Below are 12,412 nucleotides of genomic sequence, written 5' to 3' on the forward strand. Positions count from 1 at the left end.
TTGAGACAGTGCCTGGAATGGAGACCATTTCCATAAATACTGAATGAGGGAATGAATATATGCAAGAGCAATGCTCATGGTGAATAAAGAAGAGAGCATCATGCTAACAGACATATTCAAGGGAAACAGATTCAATTTTAAAATAGTGAGAACTTGGTCTAAGGAAAGCAGTGTTTAAGCAGTAGGTTTTAAAATGGGGAATTAACCAATCACATTGAGGGATGAATATTCTAGTAAACAGAGTCCCTTGTTCTAAGCCTAGAAGCCTAGAGATAACACAGTGTATTCAGTGGTCTTTACAGAGATCTATAGATGCTAAAATGCTATGGATATTTTGAAGATATCCTAGAGACCACTGCAGCCCTCAATGTAATTGATAAACTACACATACTTAAGAAGTTCAGTTTAAGTATCTTTCTCAAACCAAGTTCTCACTATATAGCCTGGATATAGCTTCCCTTAAATCTTCCTAACAGCACTGTGGTTTCTCCATGATTCTCTAAGACATTGACTAAGATCTTCACTCAAGACTGTGCTCATTCCCTTGTCCAGCCCGTTACTGAGTGGGGGTGGGGGGCACCTAAACACTGGTCCTCAGCAGAGTCTGCAGTTAGACATTAACTGTTACAGCTTGAATGCGAAATGTTCCCCACAACTTGAGAAGGTTCTATATGTGCTCCCCAGCTGGCTGCAGTGTTTTGTGTTTGCTGAACCTTTGGGGCTGGAGTCTTGGCTAGTGAACATGGGGCATAGAGGGCACACCTGGGAGGATAGTAAACTGGCATATTTCTAGCTGATCTCCCTGTTTCTGGGTTTGTCTCATATACAGAGTAAGGTCACATTTCATTCTGCTACTGACAGAGCCACAGGGTCCACCATACCTTCCCTGCCATGAAGGAATACTTCTGCTTAATAAACTTTTTCTCTCTAAAGTTGCTTTTATCAGGAATTTGTCACAGCTAGGTAACAGTCTATTTACTATTTGTAATAACAGCAGGCCCTTTGAATTCACTTTATAGTTACTTTAAAGATGCCTTTACTGTAACAATATTACAAATATTAACATTTATTTGGAAATATATCAAATGAAATATCTTGAGTTAGAGGTTTAATTTTCATATTTTCCAGAGTTTTTGAATACGTATATTCATATAATCCAAGGTGCATCTATATATCTCACGTGGAGACTTTTGGTTAGATATAGGATTTGCTTGAGGAAAAGTTTGAAAATTAATAAAACAGACATTATTAATAGTGAATATCTTTTCCATTATCAATATATTTATAATAAATTAGAGTGGTTAAATTCTATATAACTTTTGGGATAAAACTCCTAATAGTATCAATGAATTTTATACTTTGGCTACTTTGCCAATGGTCATGACTACAGTCCCAACATTTGGCTCTGTGTGTGAGTATGGAATATCCTGGAAATGTAGGGAAGTCTTCCCCACTTGCAGAGAAGAATCAAGTATGAGAACACCTGCCTCATATAAACAGTTAGTGCGGTGATCTAGGATTTAATATGTGGAGTGCATTCTAAGTACATAGACAGAACATGTTATGCTGTTACAAATTTGGAGAAAGTTGCCCAATAAAACATGCTATAAATCAATGGCCCAGAAGAAGTACGCCATCTCCATACATCGTTTCATATGAGAAATGTAGCCTAAACTATTTCTTCAAGTTCAGAAAATGGGACTTGTATACCTAAAATTAATTTGTCATGTTGGAAGTTATAAGAATGTCCTAAAAGTGATTCCATCTAAACAAGCCATCACTGGCTGGTTTTCAACACACTTTCTGCAATTATAGATTATAAAGTCTATGGTTATGAATTTTTGAATAATGGTGGGAGATTATAATAGTCAAATACATGGAATCCAAACACATTTAAAAAACAATGTGTTAGGAAGAAGCTATATCTGTTCATTAAATTAATCTAATGTTTAGTAGATCATCAGGATTCTTTGTACAATTGCTCCAGTTATACCCAGCTATCTTTTCCATGGCAATTGACCAAGTGGCTTCTCCTATCTCATTATGTTGTAAAATACTTGGATCTTAATTTCCCGATCACATTTCAGGATTTATGAAATTGGGAGCTGGGCCATCTGTCTATTTGGATTCCTCAAAGTGAGTCAATACTTTACAATGTACTGTGTTTGAGAAAATTGATCCCCTTATCTAGTGAAATGTCTGATAGATATTGGTTACATTTGAGTATGTTTTGTCTCATATGCTGGTTAATTTGTTGGCAGAGAAGATCTCTTAGAAATAAATTCATCTTGGCTTGGCATGTTCATCGGACGTGAGCTAAAGATGATATTGCCACACTTTCTCATTTTGATTTATTATACTTATTGCAATAGCTGTAGCTTCTGAGATACTAATCTTCAGGCATATAATAATAAAATTCTCTACATCTTCACATTACCTGATAGGAAAGGAGCTGACACAAAGAGCATACATTTGCTTTCAAAACACCTTTCATAGAAAATTCTTTATTTTGAAAATGTATACAGTTATATCCTGACTTATACCTGATGATATGAAAATATCATTTCACTTACTTTATTAGAAAATATACATTCAGGCAAATGAAGGTGTAGGTGATTTGAAGAATAGTGCATTTGCTACGAAGCAACTTTAAGGCAACTTAATTTACTACTAAATTGAGAAAAGAACACACACTACTGCTGAGTTAGGTTTATTATACAAGTTTTCATTCCAAAATGTAGAAGTGTTCGTATTAATTTTGTAAAAGAACATACTAAGAAGAAATTGGCTATAGTTTACGAGCTTTCCTCATTATTCCACCTGAAAACTGATGGTGTTTTGGTATTGGGCACTTTCTATGATACTATATGTAATTAAAACAAATTATGTTTATAGTTAGCATGGTTCCATGATCTGTTTTCCTTATGTGTCATCAGAATGTGTCCTGACATAAGACGTCTTATGTATTGGGAACTATAGTGTACTTATTGGATTTCCTTATGTACATATATGTGTTTGGCAGTACGATTATTCCCACTTTCAGATGTCTAAACTGAGGAACAGATATGTACATGAAGTTAGAACTCAGTTCTATCACTGAAAGGTTACAATTAAAATTTTATATACAATATTTATAATTACAACCCCAACATATGACACATTAGTATTTTTATTGGCATTATTACTCATGGTGAAATGACTTTCATTTTATCTCTAGCAGTTCACAATTCTTAGCCTAGAAAATGCCTATCACAAATGGCTCATAATATCATCTTTTGAACTTCTTCAAATATGAACATATGATTGGTAGGTGATTACTAAGATAGCATGGTTGAATTTCAATTCATTCATCTCTAAGTGACACTTGTTTTTATTTTGGTATTTATCTTGACAGAACCTTATACACTAACCTGTGACCTGGTGTAAAATACCATGGTAGATATCACTGAAGTCATACACTCCATAATCTGATTGGTATAGGATGGTAGTGAAGGCAAGAGGATACTCCATGGACTGTAGGTTGCCTCATTTATCTCATTCCTAAATTCCATCTCAGCACCATTCTCTTCATATCTAGACATCGATTTTAAGGAACTGAGAAGAGACTATTGAAAGTGGGTCACTGCTTTTTATATCAGGTAATGATTTTCTAACCTATTAGATGGTTTGTTGTGCAGGCAAATGATGTGTCATATTGAGAGATGGCAAATAAGATTGTGATTAAGTGTTCATAAAAATACAAATATTCAGAGCATGGCCACATTTCTCATTAGTAAGTACATTTATTATGAGTCTTGAAACTGCATTTGGAGTTTCTTGCCAGTCTAATTGTGCATAATAGAAATAATCCATATGAAAGTAGGCAGAATAAAGCCATCAAAGGGTATCATTCAGAGACTAAATTTGATCATTGCTAAGAAAATAGGCTTCTAAGCTTATCGCCTGTATAAATACCAATTTTAGCCAATAGGCTGCTTCATAATGGAGTATTTGTGGCTGAATAGGGGCTTAAAAATGGAATGGCTGAATCCTGGAAAGGAGGAACATGAATGATGATCAGGCTTTGGAGTAAATATAACCAAAGCATCACATTGCACTGAGAAGTGCATGTTCCCTTCAAAGTCACCATTATCCCACTGCTTATGGGACCGATCATTTGTAGATGTAAGATAAACAAAATTTCCTTTCAATATCATAATTTTGTTATAGTTTTGGGACAGATATTCCAATCAAACATTCTGGAAAAAAATTGATCTTTTTGTCAATTGAAAATGGCCTAAAAACCATACAATAGTCCTCTACCACAAAACATTTATTTTAAATTTGATCATATCCCTCAACAAAGCTGTTTTAGCCAACTCTACAACAACTAGGAACAAAGGCGTTTCTCTAATCCCCAATATGGCCATTTTGTGAATAAATGTTGAATTTAATATGAATAAGATTAACAAATTTAGTTGAATACCAGAAATCATTTTGAAAGCATGAACCATGTTAATTACCCAGTTTGCAGATGGGTTATTATAGTTTGATGGCTTTGTTTGGAAAGCATACATGGGATTTAAAAATAAAATAAAATTGGTGAGCTATTTCCCATAGAGGAAAATATGTCATTTTAATTAAAGGAAAATGGGATAAAATGTGAAGTGAGAGAAATTATGTTTTTGACATATTAAAATATTTCTAATTAAGAAAATGAGAAGATAACATATATTTATTGATGATATTTTAAGCATTATAAGCTATATTATTTATACACCCCATTTCATTTGAATTTATATATACATGTAGAGAAAGTGTTATATTTAGAATTTTTTAGAATTATTTTATTGTTTTCTCCTTAAAATATAAAACCACAATGAATTAGAAAATTTGATACAACATTTCAACTAATTCTGTGAATTTTAAAGAGAGATTGACTTTAGGAGATTTATCGATAACACTGTATTAGGCCAATTCAAAAATCACACTTTTAGAATAGGATTTATTATCACATTTAGAATAGGATTACTCCATGTATTTATATCGTGTATGTATTATATTATACTACATTAGAATTTTTTAAACTGTGATGTGACATGCTTTCACATATTTTCATAAACAATTTAAGAAACTGACAAAGTGCTCTGTAGACAGAATTCAAAGATGAATTGTCAGGATCCAGGAGAATCCCCAGACTGTGAAACTTGAGATGGAGCCATTTCTTCAACTCCTTTTAAGTTGATTTTCTCTGTTCTTGTCAAATTGATGGAAACATGCAAAAACTTCAGAAGTACAAGAAGATTTCCATGTACTGGTTATCTGCATGGCAGGAAGAAAAGGCAAGTCTAGGAAATAACATCAGATACTGATAGTCAGATGTCATGGAAACAGGGATCTCAGTCATGTGACCACAAGGAAGAGACATCTTCCACAACAAAAGTGAGCTTGGGAGCACAGAGTACATCTTGAACTCCAGGGATTCCAAATAGAGAATAGAGGATACACCTTGAGCAGCCTGAGAAGTCATACTACACCAAACGGCAAAAGAAATGATGAACTAACACATTTCTGTGAGATTATGCCACTCTGCTGGCAATAATTTGTGAATAGCAATAGAGAATGAATATAAGCAGCCACAGTGAAATGCTAGCATTTGGCATACTAGGAAATAAAATAGGTTGGCTTTCTATACTTGCCTATGTTTTGTTTTGTTTTTTTTTTTTAAGATTTATTTATTTATTATATATAAGTACACTGTAGCTGTCTTCAGACACTCCAGAAGAGGGCGCCAGATCTTGTTGTGGATGGTTGTGAGCCACCATGTGGTTGCTGGGATTTGAACTCTGGACCTTCGGAAGAGCAGTCGGGTGCTCTTACCCACTGAGCCATCTCACCAGCCCCCTTGCCTATGTTTTTAAGTAGTTTATGGTTTTGTACAGAGGGTGGTGATTGTAGCACAGAGCTGTGGTTTCTATTAACTTCATTAGCAGAGCACACCAGGGCACCATGGCGTTTTCACTGCAGAGGTTGTGTGTTTATGAAAACGGATGGTAGATTCTCCTGTCTTCCTTAAGTTTCACTGCTTCCAAGTTGCACAGTGTTCCCCTAGGGTACATTTACATGAAAATCCCTCCAATTAAAGTCCAGGTTTCAGTTTGTTTTTCTTCTGTGGTATTTAAAGAATATAGCATTGTGTGTGTGTATGTGTGTGTGTGTGAAAACTCCTAACCAAGTATATTTTTTGTAAAAGATACAATAAAGCAATGGGTAATTCTGCTCAGATATTAACATGTGGCAAATGTGTCACTGGGGAAAGAATTGGGAAGTGGGGATGCAATAGTGAAGTTCCAGAAGGGTACGAGGAGCAGTCCTGTAATGATAACAAGGAAGACTGACTTAGGAAGGAATAGGGCAACTGGGAAATAATTAGGCATTCAAAAATAATTTCAGAGGCCTACAAATGAAGAACCCTGAATGGAAAAACACACGGTGTCTTAAAAAGCCATAAAAGTTAATGATGTGAAAGTGGTCATAAACAAATTATGGGACTAATTTCAGAAAAACAAAAAAGGCAGGTCAACAATCGGCTATAATTCTTGAATTTATCCTACATTTAATTTTAAAGTGGAGTGATATGCTTTTTCTTCTTTCTGTATGCACTAGGAACTCAATTAAAGTTAATGGGAGTTATGCGCAGGGCAGTCTTTCTAAATCACAGCCTCTTTGAGGCTAATTATTTTGAACTAATTTCTTAAACAGCAACTTTTCCAAGCTTTGGTAATAACCAAGATAACACTTGTTCGCATCATATTAGAGTTAAAGAAAACATTTATGGAGACATTTCTTCAACTGGCCTAAAGTAAGAAAATATGTGAATTAACTCATATGCCTAACAAATATTTTTATTAGGACAACATGGATGACAACTTCTTAAAGCTAAAGTGCCTATTTTGAGAAATCCTTAGTACTTACCAGTTTTAAACTCAAAAGATTGGGCAAAGAAGTAATTTTCAACTGCTTCTCAACTTCTTCTCTCATTAATGATTCTAACCTTCTCTCTCCCTCTCCTCTCCCTCTTCTCTCTCTCTCTCTCTCTCTGTGTGTGTGTGTGTGTGTGTGTATGTGTGTGTGTGTGTGTGTGTGTGTGTGTGTGTGAGAGAGAGAGAGAGAGAGATTAATGTATGTGCTGGGGAACAGGTTTGTGTGCCAGTATGCATGCCTGAGATTGAGTTCTGGTATTCTCAACCTTTCTCCACTCTGTACATTGAGACATGCTTTCACCCTAAACTTAGAGCTCACTGACTCAACTAGTCTAGCTAGTTAGGCTGCTCTATTTCTGCCTGCCTCACATTTGCTGGAATTCCATGCAGGTGGCTGTGCCACGTGGCATTTATGGGGGAGGTGTGAGGATCTGACCACTGGTTCTCATGCCTGTCCAACAAGAATTTCACCCACTAAGACATCTCACCGGTGTTAAGATTTTGATTTTTTTTTATCCTATTTTATATATCACTTGGGTTCTTGAGACCTCTGAAAAACCTGGGCTAGGGCTCCAACCAAATATAATCTAATATTGTTCATGATAAACAATTTATTCATAGGAAGTGTTCTTAGTCAGCATCATGCTACAGAAAATCTTTTAGAAGCACATGTTGCATAAATAGACAACTCTAAAGGGCTTTGCACTTGGTGCATTTTGATAATACAATAGCAAACACTTCACATAATACCATACCAAAGCATATTACAGAATCTTATCATGTAAGAAGAGGCACACACAGACTGTGCATATGTTTTATTGCATATACAGACTAGTGATCTTTTATTACACTCAAGCATGAAGATATATGGGAGCTAGGAAGTCTTGGTAGACAAATTCTACCAAGTTTACTCTGAGTTTCAGTTTCTCTAAGACTGGATTAAGGAGCAAGCCTCTTTCAGAACACAAGTCTTAGAAAATTCTTTAGAATAAGATCCAAACTGAAGATATACACCATTTTTATATGTTTGAGGGGGAAACTCTATCTTATTTAATTCACCATCATACAACAGAGAATACAATTGATAGGCATGTCTCAATGTAAGAAACTTTGTAAGGGTTTGAGCTCTTTATGGCTTTCGGTCAAGTGCATATATGTGTATTTTTGAGTGCTTATATATTGATTGTGCATATGCATGTGTGTGTGAGGGTGGGATAGGAATACCATATTCACACTTGCAGGCAAGTTTGGAGGCCAAAGTCTGATGGCAGCATGTCTTCTTATATTACTTCCTCACCTTAGAATGTTTTAGACAAAGTCTCTCACAGAACCTGGGATTCACTGCTTTGTTTATACTCAGAGTAAAAGCTCTGCAGGAATCCACCTATCTCTGACTGTCGTTACTAAGCTAACATATCTGTAATAATGCACATGGCTCTTTAATGAGGGTATTGAGATCAAAGTTTTCTTATGCATGCTCTTGCAGTGTTTTGTTTGATCTCTCTGGCTCTATCTCCAGATACCTTTAAAGTATCACCTAAAGTATCAGTTCTTACACAACCCAGCTAGCCTGTGCTGAACCATGAACTTGCCCTTGATGCTCTAATGATATAATCCTCACTCCAAGCACCAAGTGCCCCAGCTGGAGGAGCTGAGTAGCAGAGGTTCAAGTTAATGGTAGTGTTCAGTGTTCTATGTGTTCTGCAAAGCAGACAGTATGGGAAGGCCTGCAAGTGACAGATAATTTTAATTTGTTAACAGCTGGGTCAATGACTTTTACGAAATGAAGGGAAAACTTAGGAGAGAAAAAAATGGAAATACTTTCCTCAAGATAAAATGGTTAAATGAAGAGATTTTAGAATCTCTCATTATCATCTCTCTCTATGTCTATCACTGTTTCTCACTGTCTCAGTCTCTGTCTCTCTCTCACATACACACATCATCATCATTGTCATCATAATCATCATCAACAACATGTGTGTATAAAATTTAGTTTTTTGCTTTTTGTTTGTTTGTTTATTTTAACAGTAGAGTGAATATCTGACATGGACATTTCTAGCTGTGTCATGTGAGGAAGACTCCTGTGGTGTTTTGCTGAGACCTTTGAGAGGACATGTTATGTTTGGGGACTGTATAAATAGGACTCAATGGACAGTGAGGGGTTGAGGAGGGTTGCATGTCTTGCTGTGTGTCTTCACTGATCTTCACTTCATTGAGAGAGGCATGGCAGAACTGCTACTGTTCTGGCTGGTCCTCGTCGGTTCCACTGACTCATGTTGATTTGCCAGAGGCCTGGTGATTTCTTCGGGATTGTGCTGTCACTGCTGATTCTTGTTTGGTGACACTTTTGAACTGGACTGTTGGTGTCCTGAAAATGGAGATTGCAATCAACCTTAAGAACTACTTCTAAACAGGTCCATGTATGTCCCTTTGTCCTATTTACCATCTTTATTTCCCTTACCTTTGTATGGTGGGCTAGATGGGTCTGAAGTCTAAGCCTACAAGTGTACTAGCAAAAGATACTTTTAAGAAACATTTTTAAATGAAACCAAACATTCTCTGGGAACCCTCTCTTTGATTCTGTGATTACTGGATTCTCTAAGTAAGGGCATTCAGATTAAATGTAGTTCAAAGACTCAAAGTGGGTCATCACTAGGTAGCACAGATACTGTGCCACACTTTTCTTTGGGTGCTTGGCTTTTCCTTGGGATACAAAGGCAAGGGTTTCATATCCTGCGGATCAGTTCAGTAGTCACAGATCGTCAGTGGCTTAGTGGGATGTGATCTCATGATTTTATTCAAGATGTTTCTACAAAATTCTGGTAAGAAAGATGAAAAAGTGTTTACAGTCAACATTGGTAAATTCACCTCCTAGCGTCTATTCATCTATCTAGCAATGTGCCAATCTCATCAACGCTGGTTTTGATACATTTTGTAGATGATAGATAACAGTATACTTTCTTCCCTTTGCCTCTGTGGATGTACTCATAGAGCACAGCCAATAGTTGCTTACAGCCTTTTGTTGTTGTTTTGGTACAAAGTTTAGGCGCCATGAGATGTTGAAGATGCATTGGCTGAATTGACAAATTTGTTTATCTATGTATCTTATTCTACATCATTGCTTCAGAGAGCTCCCTCATGCTTCATTTCTGACAGTCTCCACACCTGCTCTCCTCTGCACAAGAGCCACTGTTCTGACACATTCTCTCCTCAGTCCGGTTCTAGACCACCACGTGAATGGTATACTGCAGTGTTTTGTGCTAAGCTTCTTTCACTTCACATAATGTTTGCAAATTTCATCTCTTTATTGAACACTTCAGTCTGCTTCTCTTGTGGACTAATGTTCCATTGCACAAATGAGCTATGATTTGTTCACTCTTTTACTGATAGTTCCCGTGCTGTTTTCTGTTTAAGGGATGGCTGGTTCGCATTAACCCTACAAGGTCCTAGAGATGACGGATGAGAATTCCAATTTCTTCTTCTCACTAGCTCTTCATGAAATTAGTATTTTAAAAATAATTAAGCATTTAGATTTTATATTTTGTTATTTCATGTGTTTTATATTTTCATGACTAATAATGCTGAATACAAAACCAGTGTGTGTGTGTGTGTGTGTGCTTCTAATTTATACATCATTGGCAATGTGCCTTTTAAAACATCTTGTTCATTTTAAAAGTTAATATCTTGCCTATTACTGGATTCCAGGAGTTACTTCTCAATTAAAATTTATTTTGTTGAATGTTCATTGTGTATAGTGATGAGTTTAATAAAGATACTTTGATACCAGCATATCATCTACTTTGACTATATTCAGCCATGACCCTCCTTTTTCCTTGATTCTACTATTCCTATAAATCACTCAACTATAGTTTATTTTACTTTCCTGTCCTATATGATATATAATTATGTATTTACATAAAAATTGGAACCCACAGGTTATAGAAAAATATAATATTTATCTTTCTGAGTCTGAATTAATTTGAAATTTATTTGTACCAGTTTTATCCATTTTCTGCAAATGACATAATTTCATTTTATTCTATAATTTAATTAAAAACTCTATTGGGTGTATATATATTTGTATGTATATATATATATACACATAATTTTCTTTATCATATATTCATTGATAGATTCTCATACTGATGCTTGAACAGGCAAATTAAATATAGGTGTGTGAAATATCTTGGATATACCGACTCAGTGTTCTGCAAGTATAGACTCGGGACTAGTATCGCTGGGTCACATAGTCATTCAACATTGAGATTTTGAGGAACCTCCATTGTTGGTGTTCTGAACTAGCAAATCAATCAAAGGAAGAGAGTCACTGCAGGATGTATTATAGCTTCTCCACAGAAGGGTGGAACAGTACCTCATCAGCTTAACCTTCAGCAGCCATTCTGAAGCCTATTTATTGATTGTTACGCAAGAGTTGTTTCTTTGGGTAAAACAAGTTTCCCATGCCAAAGCCACTGATCTAATCTATATGGAGAAAACATTATACCCCGGGTAACCTTAGCCCTTGCTATACACTCTTTGCCATACCTAGTAATGTGAAACATCCCAGCTATGCCAGGATCCTCTTGTGACCAAAGTCACACAAAGGTTGTCAAGTTCCTTCAGAGAAACAACTCTATAGATCACAGAAAACTGTTTTCTGCAGTGATTTCTTCAAGGTCTAAGGACCTCTGACAGGTAACTATTTTATTTTGTTTACTTGCAATACAGTGAAAACCAATGATTTCATTCTCATGATTACCCTAGTACAATGACTCTATCAGATTTCTACTACAATCCATTCTAACTTGCATAGTCTTGAACTAATTTACATTCTGACAGCAGTGTAAAAAATGCACTTCTTTTCCACATTACCTAGCATTTACTGTTTTTTTGTTTTTGATTTTTGTGTTTTTTTTTTTTAATGATGGCTATTCTGTTTGGGGTGGTAAAAACCTGTGTGGTTTTAATTTGCACCTCCTGATTGCTAAAGATATTGAGCATTTTTCATGTTTATTAGCTGTTTGTAATTATTTTGAGAACTATGTGTTCATTTCATTAGCCTACTTGTTTTTTTGGCTTGTTTGATATTTTGTTATTTAATCTTTATCCTGAAAGATGGCCCCTTGTCAGGAATGTGTGATTGAAGCTAATTGTTTTAGGGGGTCATGGCATGCTCTAAGTCTAGCCATTTGTAAGTTGGGGAGGGGGGGCTTTTGCCAGGCAAACAAAGCAAATAAAAACGCATGTCATTAGCCTATTCTCTCACTTTTCTTATTTTTGCTGGATACTGAATTCCTTTGTGCTTATGAATATACAAATACAGCTTTGTGAAGTCCTGCCTAAGCATGATATGCAGTACTACAGGGAAATCTTTGTCCTAAGCAGCTGAAGTTTGTTTTCACGGAATCACTTATTTCAAAATTAAAAGAAACTTGCTCTATAACGATCAG

This window comes from Mus caroli, unplaced genomic scaffold (genome assembly GCF_978045245.1).
Source record: "Mus caroli unplaced genomic scaffold, Mus_caroli_1 scaffold_1, whole genome shotgun sequence".
NCBI classification, from domain to species: domain Eukaryota; kingdom Metazoa; phylum Chordata; class Mammalia; order Rodentia; family Muridae; genus Mus; species Mus caroli.